Genomic DNA, 13,680 nt, shown 5'->3' with positions numbered 1-13,680 from the left:
TTTTAAAATACGCCCCTTCTGACAAACACTGTGTTATAAATGTAATAATCAGTTCTCTCTCTGTCTCTCTCTCTCTCTCTCTCTTTCTCTCTCTCTCTCTCGCTCTCGCTCTCTTCCTACATATATACACTAAAGATTTTTCAGAAAAAAAAGCCTCACTCTTACTTTACTGGACAAAAGACACCTGGATGCAGAAGATTTCTCTCTACAAAATGCTGCTGTAATCGTCATCAACACAACCATCACTTCAGCACATTTAGTCCATTACTCTTCTCCATCTGTGGACTGTAATTATATCTAATTGCATTATTTGGTGTCACCCACAAGAGGATGGGTTCCTTTTTGAGTCTGGTTCCTCTCAAGGTTTCTTCCTCATGTCATCTCAGGGAGTTTTTCCTTGCCACCGTCGCCACAGGCTTGCTCACTAAGGACTTCAATCTATATCCAGTATTCTGTAACAAACATTTATTGAAAGGAAACGAATTGTACGAATAAATTTTATCTGAATTGACCTGGTGTGATTCTATCACTAGCTGGTGAGTCATGTGCTACAAAATCAGACATTATCATTATTAATAACATGTATTCATATCTAATGACCAAACACTGCTTTCTGACTGAATGAATTCAACAAATTAATAAGATGATCAGTTTTAAATGGTGTTAAAATGCTGTTCAGTGCTAGCATTATTTTATTTTTTTATTTTTTCTTATAGATAAAAAATTATGGTGTCTACAGTAGCTTAATTTGTCCACTAGGGGTCGCTCTACACAGATTAAAATCCACCACGCTAAATACATTTACATTTTATATTCATGGAATTCGTTCTACATTTAGTGTTACTATAAATCTGGTAAGATATTAATCATTAATTAATAGCGTCATTCGTGTTGGAAAACTGCTGTGGTAAAACAGGAATAAATAAATGTAATTTGTAGTAGATTTATGGGCGTTGTTTCCGGGTGTGAGGGTGAGGGGAGGTAAAGTCTCCCATTAATTAGAACTAACAATTACAACGCCCTAATATTTATATCATGATCAGATAAATATATGTAGTATTAATTTATTTTATAACATTATTGGTGTTGACAATCGATTATGAGTCTTTTATAATAAATCAGATAAAATACTAAAAGACCCACCCCTCTCCGTTACACAAGTTGGTATCGTCCAAGTGGCGTCTCGAAAAACAGCGCTTACTTTAAACGATTTCAGCAGCTGTTTGGAAGAGAAAGATAACAAATTCGCGGAAAACAGCCTCGTGTAGTAGTGTATTACATTAGCTACATGTTATTTTAATGGTTGTAACTATTATTTTAAAAGAAAATATTGCTGGGTATCTGAACTTTCTTAGTTGATATGAAGCTTCGAAGCAGTCGACACATCCAGTCCGAACATCCACAAATCGACTCTAGGCGACTCGTTCCGCCACACTTCCTTTGGTTCAGTTAGTGTACAGTCGTAAATAAACATGTTTAATGGAGAACACAGATAGATGGACATGTAGTAATATAAATATATTTATAAATAAATACATTGATTTATTTATTTGTGAGTATACCGTTAAAAATGCAGAGCGCCTGCAATAATAGAACCTGTCCAACAGGGGTCACTGCTACAGCTTAAACATCACCACCTTAACAATGTTACCCATTCCACGTTTACTGTATCTGTAAATGTGTAAGATGTCGATCATTTATTAACATAACTTAATACGTGTTGAAAAATTGCTATTGAAAAATTGAAATAAAAAAACATAACTGGTACTAATAATAATTAAACGTAATCAAATAAATCTAGTAGAATTGGCAAACATTTTAGATGTCAAGCATCTTCAAATTTAATAACTAATTTAAGTAGTAATAACTACAACTACTACTACTACTACTACTACTACTACTACTACTACTAATAATAATAATAATAATAATAATTAAAGCTGCAAGCAGCATTTCCCGGGTTCAAGCGTTTAAAGCCTTTGGATTGACATGACAATATATGTCATGTCATGCTACATATATCATGCTACAGAGGGTGCCACAACATATGTCATGTGAAGTACCCACCCGTCCAGTTTTCCCTAAAATAAACAAAGCCATATCCATTAGAGATGAGCCGGATACTTGGCTTGTAACGTTAATAATACGTACTTACTAACCAGTAGAGTTCTGGTAAACGTGGGTTCGTTCAGACATGGTGCTTGCTTGGTAGAATGCGACTCGCATTGCGTCTCTGCCTGTCGGAGATTTTTTCTTTTTTAAACCTTCAGCTGTCTCTAACCAGTAACCAGACACTGAGTGAAAAACCTAGGACTAGTTTGCAAAAGTAGGTTTCGGATAAAATGCGCGATAGCGAAATAATTTAATGGCAGAAATGAAATCGGAGATATACGTTTTTTAAGTCATGAGCCAAGATTTGGACATAGGGGTTTTAGGATTTTGGGGGTTAACTGTGACCAGTACTACCATCTGACCAAGTTTGAGCTCTCTAGGCCTTACGGTTTGGGCTGCACAACCGTTTCTAGGGCGGAATAATAATAATAATAATAATTAAAGCTGCAAGCAGCATTTCCCGGGTTCAAGCGTTTATGGCCTTTGGATTGACATGACAATATATGTCATGTCATGCTACATATGTCATGCTACAGAGGGTGCCACAACATATGCACTTGATATGAAGTGCACTTGATTCGAAGTGCACTTAAAATCAAGTGCACTTCGAATCAAGTTATCAAGTGCACTTAAAATCAAGTGCACTTAAAATCAAGTGCACTTAAAATCAAGTGCACTTCATATTAAGTGCCCTTGATTTGACTCGAAGTGCACTTCATATCAAGTGCACTTAAAATCAAGTGCACTTAAAATCAAGTGCACTTTGAATCAAGTGCACTTCCTATCAAGTGCACTTAAAATCAAGTGCACTTCATATCAAGAGGCAGTTTGAGTGCTGGTTCAGAGCCACTCATAGATAGATAGATAGATAGATAGATAGATAGATAGATAGATAGATAGATAGATAGATAGAAATTCTCAGAGATAGATAGATAGATAGATAGATAGACAGATAGATAGATAGGAATGCTCAGAGATAGATAGATAGATAGATAGATAGATAGATAGATAGATAGATAGATAGATAGATGGCCACTTTGAATCAAGTGCACATCCTATCAAGTGCACTTAAAATCAAGTGCACTTCATATCAAGAGGCAGTTTGAGTGCTGGTTCAGAGCCACTCATAGATAGATAGATAGATAGATAGATAGATAGATAGAAATTCTCAGAGATAGATAGATAGATAGATAGACAGATAGATAGATAGGAATGCTCAGAGATAGATAGATAGATAGATAGATAGATAGATAGATAGATAGATAGATAGACTGACACGTTTTTGCTGTATTTCATAAAAACATAAAGGTAGTAAGCTAATGTTATATTACAAATTAATTATTACCGGTTAAAGCCCCGCCCATTTCAAGACAAGTCCCGCCTACTTCCGGGTTAGGCCCCACCCACTCAGAGAATCAGAATCAGAATCTTTGCCTTACAAATTGGGTTTTTAGACTGTTGGGGCGCTAGAGAGCTTTTTTTTTTTTTTAAAAATGGCTGTTTTTAGTGATTTTTCTGTTATAGCGCCACGAAGTGGCCAATCGCCACGATTTTTGACCTGTGACCTCAGTTTGACCTCTTTCACGTGTGTCCCAAGTTTGGTGTTGATAGCTCATTTAATTCTTGAGTTATTGACATTTTAGTAAAACTGGCTCCTCGCAGTCCAAACGTTTTGGGGCCCCTTAAGGACCCTGAATCAAAATTTTGACTTTTTTTCGAGAATTATTGTCATTCAGACTCCAGAGAATATTACTGCACTGGATTGGTCTTGATCAGGCGAAAAACCTAGGACTAGTTTGCAAAAGTAGGTTTCGGATAAAATGCGCGATAGCGAAATAATTTAATGGCAGAAATGAAATCGGAGATATACGTTTTTTAAGTCATGAGCCAAGGATTCCAATGATATAAAGCACTTGAGATTTGGACATAGGGGTTTTAGGATTTTGGGGGTTATGGGGACAAACACGTTTTGGGGCGCTGAAGCGCCCCAAATTGTCCGATTCCGCTGAGATTTTGGCCCTGAGTAACTGTGACCAGTACTACCATCTGACCAAGTTTGAGCTCTCTAGGCCTTACGGTTTGGGCTGCACGACCGTTTCTAGGGCGGAATAATAATAATAATAAAAATCCTAACAAAAACAATAGGTTTCCAGCGCTTCGCGCTTGAACCCTAATTAAAGCTGCAAGCAGCATTTCCCAGGTTCAAGCGTTTAAGGCCTTTGGATTGACATGACAATATATGTCATGTCATGCTACATATGTCATGCTACAGAGGGTGCCACAATATATGTCATGTGAAGTACTCACCCGTCCAGTTTTCCCTAAAATAAACAAAGTCATATCCATTAGAGATGAGCCGGATACTTGGCTGAAACGAGTATCCGGTACGGATAAAGCACTTCTGCCGAGTAAGAGTATTATACGAGTAATACGAGTCAATATCTGTGCTCGGATTGTATGATGATTTTCATACAATCCTCCCCTACAGTGATAGGCTAGTCACAGCGCCCCTCCCCTACACACATACAGATGTATTGTGTTGCTGTGTCTCGCTCTGCTCACTCACAGTCACACACAGAACAGCTCTCTGTCTCTCCCTCAGTCACTCGGGTTCGCGGGTCTTTTCCGTTAACGTTTAGGGTTTCTTCAGCTTTTTACTTCGGGTTGTAACGTTAATAATACGTACTTACTAACCAGTAGAGTTCTGGTAAACGTGGGTTCGTTCAGACGTGGTGCTTGCTTGGTAGAATGCGACTCGCATTGCGTCTCTGCCTGTCGGAGATTTTTTTCTTTTTTAAACCTTCAGCTGTCTCTAACCAGTAACTAGACACTGAGTGTCTGACACGTTTTTGCTGTATTTCATAAAAACATAAAGGTAGTAAGCTAGTGTTATAAATATTACAAATTAATTATTACAGGTTAAAGCCCCGCCCATTTCAAGACAAGTCCCGCCTACTTCCGGGTTAGGCCCCACCCACTCCGAGAATCAGAATCAGAATCTTTGCCTTACGAGTCAGCACAAAATTGGGTTTTTGGACTGTTTTTTTTTAAAAATGGCTGTTTTTAGTGATTTTTCCGTTATAGCACCACCAAGTGGCCAATCGCCGCGGTTTTTGAACTGTGTCCTCAGTTTGACCTCTTTCACATGTTTCCCAGGTTTGGTGTTGATAGCTCATTTAGTTCTTGAGTTATTGACATTTTAGTAAAACTGGCTCCTCACAGTCCAAACGTTTTGGGGCCCCTTAAGGACCCTGAATCAAAATTTCGACTTTTTTTCGAAAATTATTGACATTGAGACTCCAGAGAATATTACGGCACTGGATTGGTCTCGATCAGGCGAAAAACCTAGGACTAGTTAGCAAAAGTAGGTTTCGGACAAAATGCACTATAGCGAAAAACTTTTCAAGGGGGAATGAAATCGGAGATATACGTTTTTTGAGTCATGAGCCAAGGATTCCAATGATATAAAGCACTTGAGATTTGGACATACGGTTTGGGAGTTATGGGCACAAACGCGTTGAGGGGCGCTGAAGCGCCCCAAATTGTCCGATTCTGCTGAGACCTTGGCCCTGAGTAACTGTGACCAGTACTACCATCTGACCAAGTTTGAGCTCTCTAGGCCTTACGGTTTGGGCTGCACGACCGTTTCTAGGGCGGAATAATAATAATAATAAAAATCCTAACAAAAACAATAGGTTTCCAGCGCTTCGCGCTTGAACCCTAATTAAAGCTGCAAGCAGCATTTCCCAGGTTCAAGCGTTTAAGGCCTTTGGATTGACATGACAATATATGTCATGTCATGCTACATATGTCATGCTACAGAGGGTGCCACAATATATGTCATGTGAAGTACTCACCCGTCCAGTTTTCCCTAAAATAAACAAAGTCATATCCATTAGAGATGAGCCGGATACTTGGCTGAAACGAGTATCCGGTACGGATAAAGCACTTCTGCCGAGTAAGAGTATTATACGAGTAATACGAGTCAATATCTGTGCTCGGATTGTATGATGATTTTCATACAATCCTCCCCTACAGTGATAGGCTAGTCACAGCGCCCCTCCCCTACAGTGATAGGCTAGTCACAGCGCCCCTCCCCTACACACATACAGATGTATTGTGTTGCTGTGTCTCGCTCTGCTCACTCACAGTCACACACAGAACAGCTCTCTGTCTCTCCCTCAGTCACTCGGGTTCGCGGGTCTTTTCCGTTAACGTTTAGGGTTTCTTCAGCTTTTTACTTCGGGTTGTAACGTTAATAATACGTACTTACTAACCAGTAGAGTTCTGGTAAACGTGGGTTGCACGACCGTTTCTAGGGCGGAATAATAATAATAATAATAATAATAATAATAATAATAATAATAATAATAATAATAATAAAAATCTGAGCAAATACAATAGTGTTCCAGCGCTTCGCGCTTGAACCCTAATAATAATCGTAATAATAATAAAATTAGCATATAATTGCTTACTCACGTGTGGGGGAGGCCGGGGGGAGCGAGGCAAACGGCGAGGACGGTGGGGGGAGTGAGGCACACTGCGAGGCTTGTGCGTGGAGCGAGGCAAACGGCGGTGCAGCCAGAGATGGCCGAGCGATGTCCACAGCCAAGCAGAAGGGCTGAGCACAACCGCCGACACACTGCGGCCAGACACGTGACACGGAACAAAAACAAACGCACATGGCCAGGCGTCCAGGAGTCCTGACAGTAAGCTCATTGAATTTGAAATAAAAAAAGAACTCATCCACCTTTTGTCTTCATTAAGTTGTTTTAGTAATTCTTCTTTCATCTTTGTTAGTAGGGAACCTAGAAAAATAATCTTAAAACTTGTGCTAGAATCCTAATTCTATAAAATAAATAAAACTTTTGATAGTGATAGGGTTTTTGTGTTGTTTTTTTCTCGTTCATTAGGAAAGAAAGGCAAAGTAAATGAGTAAAAAACAATAATTATATAATTAACCAGACAAAACAGGTCATAAATATTTGTGATTATTTGAAGGTGGTTTATATCTTTGCTGTTCTCCAGTCAGTTGCAGCTACCATCTGCATCAGAGCACAGAGAAATGACTTGATACACGGTTTGTTGAGATTCTTTACAATAACTTGATGCAGATGTGTGGGAGATGTTCTCCTGCTGCCATCTGTTTTTAGATGATTGCCTGGCAGCAGAAAACACCTAGTTGGATTAGTGAAGAAAAGTGATATTTGAATTTAACAGTACCTGAAAAAAACAATTAAACACAATTTAAACATTGTAAAGAATTATCATCTGCCGTATGAAGACCATTGATAACCATTCTTTCATCTGCTCTTGGTGCAGGATAACCTTAAATTCAGCCTCTCAGATCTCTGCTCGGTTTCTGGTTCCCGGCGAGTACTCGGGGAAGTCTCAATGAACACACTAGCCAAAGTCTTTCAGAAAGAAGTTCCAATGTTTATTAGGAAAAGCAGGAATATATAGTCGTTCAAGAAGAGGGAGGGTGTAGTGGGTCTGTGTGTTGCTATGTGTGTGTGCATCTGTGTTTAGGTGACCTCTCAATTACCCCAATAAACTCAGATCTTATAGGGATGTGATCATATACTTCCCTTAGTTCCCATGGTTGGTAACATAAGGAATGATTATGGCAGGGCCATCTGTTTTAAAACTAATTAGGGAACAAGAGAATTAAGGGACAAGAGTGTGTGTGTGTGTGGGGGGGGGGGATGTATGTGTGGGGGGGAGACAAAGAACAATGTACTCTTTACAGACAGTCTGCAACATTACCAGAAAAGATTGTTTTATGCAATTATTCTCACAAACATTCAAATATCTTACAATTTAATTAAACAGCAATGATTTTTTTTTTCTTTTGTGTGTGTGTGTGTGTGTGTGTGTGTGTGCTATTGGAGAGTAAGAGAAAACATCAGCATCACGCCGGCTGCAGTGCGCCCCCTTGTGTCTCCACATGGTGACCTACTGTAGACCATTGCAACAATACAATGCAATAGCAATATAATATGTCACGTGAAAATAAATAAATAAATTAAGTGAACTAATTAATAATAAATGTATACAATTCTAATAAGCAAATTAATTCATCTGTATATTAACATGTAAAATACAGAGAAAGAAAGAAATGAATATATTAAAACTGGCAATTGATCAATTTTGTATTTAATTTTAGGTTTGTATATTTTTGGCTTTTTATGAATCATTGCAAGAAACATAACTGAATGTATGTATGTGAGTAGAAACAACAGCAGCACAACAAAAACCCATCTGAGGAAGTGAAAATACCCTGAAAAAAGTGAACTCTAGTATTTCCTATTATAGGATTGTCATGAACTAATTATAAAATTTCTAGACATTAGTACAAATTTAAAATTTAGATTTTCTTATTTTACTTTCAGATACTTTTACTTCATGTTTGCTTAAGAAAAGTATCTACCAGTTAAATATTATTTCAAGCTATATATATATATATATATATATATATATATATATATATATATATATATATATATATATTCACGGAGATGGTTATTAGTTTCTTTGCCTTGTATATATTCAAATGGATGAAAAATAAAGTAAAATATAAAGTAAAATATTTTTTATACAGAGAAAATGACACGAAACACTATGAACAAAGAAGCTCAGAGAAGAAGGCAGTGCATTTCGTATTTCTTTTAGACAAAGGTAGATGGAGGACATTTGCCTTAAAATTTACATAACTTAGTACTTATTACTAACATTTCTGGCACCAACAACTATAAGACTTCTAAGTATTCTGATGTTTGATGTGAACATTATACGAATATCATGTCTTGTATCATGTCTAGATCACTGATTTATTTTCACAGTAAATATAGAATAGAATCGTAGAAAACGGCAAGTCATTACAGTATGTAAAAGACATTTTTGTCTGTGATTTGACTATAATCAAGCCTAGTTACTTTCTCTTTCTCTCTCTCTCTCTCTCTCTCTCTCTCTCTCTCTCTCTCCCTCCCTCCCTCTCTCCCTCTTTCTATAAAAATGATAGTGCAGTGCAGCATCCTGTTGAACTGGTTTGACAAGATATCTCTGACTTGTTCTACAATGTTTTTTAGGGTGTGTTTTTTATTCTCTCTTTTCTCAGAGACTTAAAGATCCAAACTGCATTGAACTGTAGTTATTTAATTTATTGTGTTTTTTTTATTGAGAAAAATGTTAATGCATGTTTTTTATTACTTACTCTAAATATTGTCTTACTGTAAAAAAAAAAAAAGTCTTCTACATGTACTAATAATTATTATATTAATAATCCTGTGATCCATTTTTTCACTTTACAGGTTACCTGAATGGACATGACCTGCTCATCCATTTTTTTAACTGTTATTTATACCAAACTTCATTAGAAATGTGTTCATGCCTCAGAATTCCAATGCACAACTTGGTGATTAATCATGGTGTGTTCTTGCCTAATATATCACACCTTTTGATAGGAGCCATTTTTAACACAATAGTCAATATTATTCAGGTCACCTTTCAGTGGTTTTTAATGTTATGGCTGATTGATGGATAATCTAACATAACTGTGTTGACTTGAAAGAGACAGTAACAATAATAATAATAATGATCCCACCAACAGTCATCACCTAGCAACAAATTAGCAACCACCTGACATAATGTAGCCCATATGAATATATGTTTTATGATTTTAATGGGGATAGATCTGCATTTACAGCCTGGGATTCATGGGACTGCTGTGGACGGGGTCACCTGGAATCTTTGTGCAGACCTGTTAGTTCCTCAGGAGCCATCGGTTGCTTAATTCCACTACAAATTGTTGAGGAAAGAACATTATTAAATTGTCACCCAAATAAGGGTGGGTTCCCTTCCAAGTCTGGTTCCTCTCAATGTTTCTTCCTTGTTTCATCTCATGGATATCTTGTTAGGGAATATATACTGTATATTAGATATATAGCATTTTCTTTTTTTTTTATTTTATTTTTTTTTTATTAAACTTAAAAATTTTCATTCTGTTTCAATACAGACGTAAAGCTGCTTTGAGACTATGTGAATTGTTAAAGTGCTATACAAATAAATTGAATTGAATGAATGTTTGAAACTTTGAATTTAATAACTTTTCAAGGTCTGGAGCGCAGGGACAAAAGATAATAAGAAAATATTAGAATCAATATGGGAAGGTTTGGTTTAATTGATCTTTAATTAATATCCATATTCATGTCTAGAAGCACAGAAAACCTACAGTGAAATAGACAATAATAATATCTCATACACACACAAACCTGTGATCCACAAAAACTTTGAGGTAAATAGTATGTGTGACTGATTTCCAGGAAAATGAGCAGGACGCAAGAAATGAAAGTGAAGTAAATGAGTAAAAACAAAAATGTAAATCCAGTAAACTTGTTCTGAAGCAGGAAGAACTGGAATAACTGGAAGAACAATTGAACAATGAGGACTTTACCTCATAAATAACCTGCTAGTGATATAAAAAGAAAATAAAATATTAACACAATCAAATTATTCATTGTACACAAATGATGCAAGTGACACAAGTGACACAAATCCTAAAAAATGATCAAAGAAGGAGAAAAAAGTCCAGTGCTTTAAAAACATTCATAATATTACAGCAAGAAAACAAACAAAAAGTAAAACAAATGACAAAAAACAAAGGAAACAAATTGTACGAATAAATTTGATCTGAATTGACCTGGTGTGATTCTATCACTAGCTGGTGTGTCATGTGCTACAAAATCAGACATTATCATTATTAATAACATGTATTAATATCTAATGACCAAACACTGCTTTCTGACCGAATGAATTCAACAGATTCATAAGATGATAAGTTTCAAATGGTGTTAAAATGCTGTTCAGTGCTAGCATTATTTTATTTCTTTATTTTTCTTATAGCTAAAAAATTATGGCGTCTACAGTAGCTGATTTGTCCACTAGGGGTCGCTCTATACAGCTTTAAAACCACCACGCTAAATACATTTACATTTTATATTTATGGAATTCGTTCTACATATAGTGTTACTATAAATCTGGTAAGATATTAATCATTAATTAATAGCGTCATTCGTGTTGGAAAACTGCTGCGGTAATACAGGAATAAATAAATGTAACTTCTTGTAGATTTATGGGCGTTGTTTCCGGGTGTGTGTGGTGGTGGGGGGTTAAAGTCTCCCATTAATTAGAACTAACAATTACTGTACAACGTCCTAATATTTATGTCATGATCAGCTAAATATATGTAGTATTAATTTATTTTATAACATTATTGGTGTTGACCAGTGTTGTATAAAGTACTAGAAAGCAATACTTGAGTAAAAGTACAAGTATCGTACTAGAAAAAGACTTTGGTAGAAGTGAAAGTCACCTTTTAGAATATTACTCAAGTAAAAGTCTTAAAGTATCTGATATTTACTGTACTTAAGTATCAAAAGTAATTTTCTGATATTTAATGTACTTAAGTATTTGAAGTAAAAGTAAAAAGTAAAATTTCAGTGATTTTCGGTAGGCATAAGAGGCTCTTCATCCGGTAGGAAGAATCTTTCATTCCAATGTACAGAAACATTTCTTGCAAATACGGCCACGTGTGTAAAACGTTATCTTCTTCACCCTGTTCATCACTATCGTCGGGGTGGTCGTCTACGACAGAGGTGGCTAAACCGCGGCTCCCGAGCCGCATGCGGCTCTTTGTCCGGTTTCATGCGGTTCTTACGTTCATATAGAAGTTTGTGTCTTTTTATTGTGCGTGTTCGCTTCGCTTGAGTTAAATACGGTATTTTCGTCAAACGCGCATGTGAGTGGGATGAAAATACCTCAAAGTTTCCCAGTAGGAGCAAGATCATTTGAGTAAACAATTTGTGTCAAGTTCGCTCTCAAAATGGCAGGGAAAAAAGGTGATGTTCATGTGTGCCCATGTGTATGATGTGGCTTTTTGTGGTAACACAGTAAAAAATGTGGCTCTGTTGTGGCTCAGGTTCAGTTGTGCTTCCGCCTCCTTTTGGCCACATTACGCTGAAATAGAGCGTGCGGAGCTGCGTCATGCAATCTAGGAGCAGTGATTCGCCAAACCTCCCTTATTGCAGTCGCAATTTTATTATTTATTTATTTATTTATTTATTTAATTTATTTTTTTTATTTTGTAGTAACGAGTAACGAAGATGCTTAGTGGAAATATAGCGGAGTAAAAGTATACATTTTATCTAGACAATGTAGTGGAGTAAAAGTGAAAGTTGACAAATTTAAATAGTGAGGTAAAGTACAGATACGTGAAATTTCTACTTAAGTACGGTAACGAAGTATTTATACTTCGTTACATTACAACACAGGTGTTGACAAACAATTATGAGTCAATATGAGATAATAAATCGGATAAATTACTAAAAGACCCACTCCTCTCCGTTACACAAGTTGGTATCGTCCAAGTGGCGTCGCGAAAAGCAGCGCTTACTTTAAACCAGGGGTCACCAACCTTTTTAAGACTTCAAGGGAACTGAGTAGTACGAAGGGCTGCCGGTTTGATACAAACTTCCTCAAGAGCAAAATTGTACAGGGGCCTGTTTCAGAAAGGAGGTTTAACAAACTCTGAGTTTAAACTTGAACTCTGAGTTGACAAACCCAGAGATGGGAAACTCTGAGTTTTCGGTTACAGAACAGCTGAAAAGAGTTAGTTTTATCAACTCTAAGTTGACTGACTCTGAGTTAAGCGCGTGCACTACAACTAAAAAAAGCCATTATCAATGGAGCGCAGATATAACGAGTCACCATGGCAACAGAAAGAAAAAGAACAAAAGAAAAGTCTGCATATTTCTCGCCAGCAGAACCGGAAGTGCTTAGGCAAGCATATGGAGAATATGAACACGTATTAAAAAAAAAAAAAGCAACACTGCTGTATGCAACTATAGTGGATTTAACATCAAATTTTAAAAAGTGAATTTTAAAAATGTATTTTATATATATATATATATATATATATATATATATATATATATATATATATATATATATATACACATACATATATACACTATTGTATATACGTTTAAAAGTTGTTTTTTTTTTTAAATATTTTTAATGTAAACTTCTCCCTCTAGTTACACACTGTGCAATTCAAGGATAATTCATGCAGTTGTATATTGTTTATTTCTTGTCTCTCCTTATTGTTCAAGTGGTTGAGGTTGATTTGAGATTTAGAAAGTAATTAATAAGTAAATAGACCAAATTAGTAAGTAGACCAATACTTTCTAGAGATAGTAATTATTACATTTATAATTAATACATTAATTAATCTAATTAGACTGGTTGAAGATGTAATTTGTAGTTAGTAATTAAGAACTGTTTTAGAGTAAATTCCCAACTGTTATAATATCAGAGGTGAAACTGGAAGAACAGTATTTTATTTTATCAGGAAACACAAAAATTGTCAGAAAGCGCTTAAGAGCGAGACACACTTTCCTGACCGCTCTGCCAACAGTAGCCTTACTAATATGTTCTGCATCCCCGATGTTCTACACAAAACTACCATTTGCAAAGAAACTTAAGGTAACGCAAAGTATCAGCTCGGATGTA

General features: G+C 36.2%; 1 protein-coding gene across 3 annotated transcripts in view; it reads left to right on the top strand.

The window, feature by feature from the left end:
- Nucleotides 1-511, top strand: part of LOC132846409 (uncharacterized) — a 107,954-nt gene extending 107,443 nt beyond the window's left edge. For 2 of the 3 annotated variants that reach the window (XR_009648510.1, XM_060871128.1), the window contains exon 3: nucleotides 136-511. The gene's annotated coding sequence lies outside the window, so the exon portion shown is untranslated. Of the gene's footprint in view, nucleotides 1-52 lie in introns of all 3 variants that reach the window. The other variant, XM_060871129.1, reaches the window with a different exon arrangement.
- The last annotated feature ends 13,169 nt before the right edge of the window (nucleotides 512-13,680 follow it).

This window comes from Tachysurus vachellii, chromosome 5, assembly GCF_030014155.1.
Source record: "Tachysurus vachellii isolate PV-2020 chromosome 5, HZAU_Pvac_v1, whole genome shotgun sequence".
Taxonomy (NCBI): domain Eukaryota; kingdom Metazoa; phylum Chordata; class Actinopteri; order Siluriformes; family Bagridae; genus Tachysurus; species Tachysurus vachellii.
The sequence above is the reverse complement of the archived record's forward strand: the minus strand, read 5'-3'. Positions and strand labels throughout refer to the sequence as shown.